We start from the raw sequence: 2,909 nt of genomic DNA on the forward strand, positions 1-2,909 counted from the left end.
TTTAAAAAATTATAGTAAATCACAAAAAATCACAAAATAGAAATTTTAATTTTGGTATACTTCACATGAGTAGATATATGTAGTGAATACATAATATGATATGATTTATTAAAAATTGTTTTTTTACTTTTAGATGTACACTTTTCTATAATTAATTCATATCTACATTTTCTTTGGTCGAATTATGTTAAAATTATTATGATGATATAATAATTAAATTATTGATCTGTAGTAAAAAATTCATGTTCATTGGATCATGTATGTATGAGATATAGATTCAGAAGTTTAATTTCAAGATATATTACTAGGGGTGGAATCGAGCCGAGCCTAGACTTTTTTCGAGCTTTCTTCGAAATCAATATATTCGTATTTATTATAGTCTCCCGCGTTGTTTGATATGCAACTTCAAATCGAGCATAACGAGCCGAGCCGAGCCTGTCAAAATTGACTTTTGTTCCAAATCGACTAATCTTTATTTTAAAAAAAGAACGAACGTAATCGGAGCAATTTTGAAACGAGCCACCGAGCCAGCTTAACGAGCTTTTTTTCCAGCTCTTGAGTTTCTCAAGAATAAATGATCCAATGACCATAATTTTTTACTGAAGCTCAAGAATATAATTATTAGCTCAACATAAAATCTTACCATAATTGGACCATGAAAAATGCAGATATGAATGAATTATAGAAAAGTGTATATCTAAAAATAAAAAAATTACTAAATTATATCATATCATATGTTCACTGCATAGATCTACTCATGTCAAGTCAAAAAAAAATTCTACTTTATGTTTTTTTTTGTAATTTAGTATGATTTTTCAAAGATTCATCCAAAATAAATATAAAAGAAAAAGAGTAAAACTACTAAGAAAAACCACACAGGGAGGTCATATGTCTGGTATGGTGAGTTCGGGGAGCTAAAATACCCGGTTTTCGAATTCAAGGTGAAAATGTAAACTTGGCCTATAATTCAGGAAGATAAATAAGACCTTTCCTCATTTAAATACTTGCTTGGGTTTTGTCCAATTGCTGACAGTTTCTGTTTCATGGGCCCAAAGCGCCACTGGAAGTACAGGTGAAGCCCAAATGCACCCATGGTTTCAGCACAATAAAGTGCCACCGGATGACTGGAAGCAAATACGGGGCAGCTAATTCTCTGCGGCGGTGCCGCACAGCGCTGCTGGTGCGACACCGCCCAGGATTCTGCCGCGTGTCAGATCGCTTCATCAATTAGGAGCAGGCCCCCGCGGGAGCTGCGTGCCGTTTCCGAGCTGCTCTGCTGTCGGAACCTTAGCTGGAGAGCCGGGCGCTCGATTCGATGAAGCCGATGCTGCGACGGAGCTCGACCAGGCCTGCAGACATCGCCCGGCGCCAGGTCATTCTTCATTGTTGAGCTGTGCGATGCATTGCTCATCTGCAACGAAACCAGCAAGCTTTATGGTCTCGAGCAATCCAGCAACCTTGTACGCTGCACATGCAAAAATGAGTATGGAGACTATATTTCTGTATTCAGTGCTCTCAAGTTTCATAGGATGATGATTGTGCATTTGTGCTTATATCATTGAAGAGTATGGATCACAGATACAAGAACACTAGCTAGCTATGTGAAGTAAAAACAAGGTACAGAGAATCAGTGCAACTGAGTGCTCCGATGGCGCTGTGCAATCTGACGAGCTGTCCGACGGCGCTGTGCAGCGCGGGCTTTGGCGCTGTGCAATCCGAGGAGCTTTCCGACGGCGCTGGGCAGCGACGGCTTCATGAATCGAGCGCTCGGCTTTCCACGTGCGGCTCCATCGCAAGATAAGGCCAATCCTAATGCGTGGTTTCATTTTGTTGTTTCCAAAAGTGCCATATTACTAAAACACAAATGAAACTATAGATGAAACTCACCCTCACAATATATTGTTTCATGTTTGCTATTTTATAGACTCTTATTCTATTTAATTCTAAGACTCATCAAACGTTAATAACCGTGCATACATGATTTCATCTAGATGAAACTCATTTTATCTCTCTCCTTATTAAATCAGTGTCATATTATTTAAAATTGTGATATGACACTCTATTTAATATTTAATGTGCATGAAACTCTTATCTCCAATCGGAATGGTAGATCGGCTCCGCCTGCGCCCATTCGAATATGCGATCTGACACGCGGCCGAATCCCAGGCGGTGTCGCACTAGCGGGACTGTGCGGCGGCACCGCCGCAGATAATTTTCCTCCCAAATGGCAACGGAGTATGTTTACTTCTCCCTGGATGCACGTACGTACGATTTGTGCCAAAATCCAGGATCAGGTCACAGTGTGAAGTAGTACTCCATCTTTTCTTGAGTTGAAATCATGCACTTGACCCTCAATCGTTGGGGATGGGGACAACAAGGCTCAGCGCTTAATTATATTAGTATAATCAGGTGAAGGGGACACGTTAGGATTCATTCATTCACTGGCGTAGGCTGTCAAGCACACGGCAAGCTTAGCACCTTTTCTTGAAGAAATGGATCTGAATGTAGCCGTCCTGTGCTTATAGTACAGAAAGATAAGGTTAGTCATACGACTTACAGTGGAATCTAATTATAGGAACGCTTTAATTTTCCAGTCTACTACAGTACAAATCAAGGCTTATTCTTAAACTAGATCGATTATAGTTACGTAAACTAAGGAAATTTAACATGTAAGGTGGCGCTGGCCGCCTTGCCCTGAAAACTTCAAAGAGTGCAACGCAAAGCTAGGCATACGTGTACCTGCAGGGAAGGTCGGCAAGCAGATCACCATCTCCAAATTAACGACGAAGCTCATCAGTCGCCGATCTATAAATTTCATAGGAATCTTGCATGCAACCGCACCATTTCATACAGCACCATTCCACTCACCACATTAGTTGGACAACGTTACAGCGAGCTAGCTAGCGCAA

Source organism: Panicum virgatum, chromosome 3K (assembly GCF_016808335.1).
Source record: "Panicum virgatum strain AP13 chromosome 3K, P.virgatum_v5, whole genome shotgun sequence".
Taxonomy (NCBI): Eukaryota; Viridiplantae; Streptophyta; class Magnoliopsida; order Poales; family Poaceae; genus Panicum; species Panicum virgatum.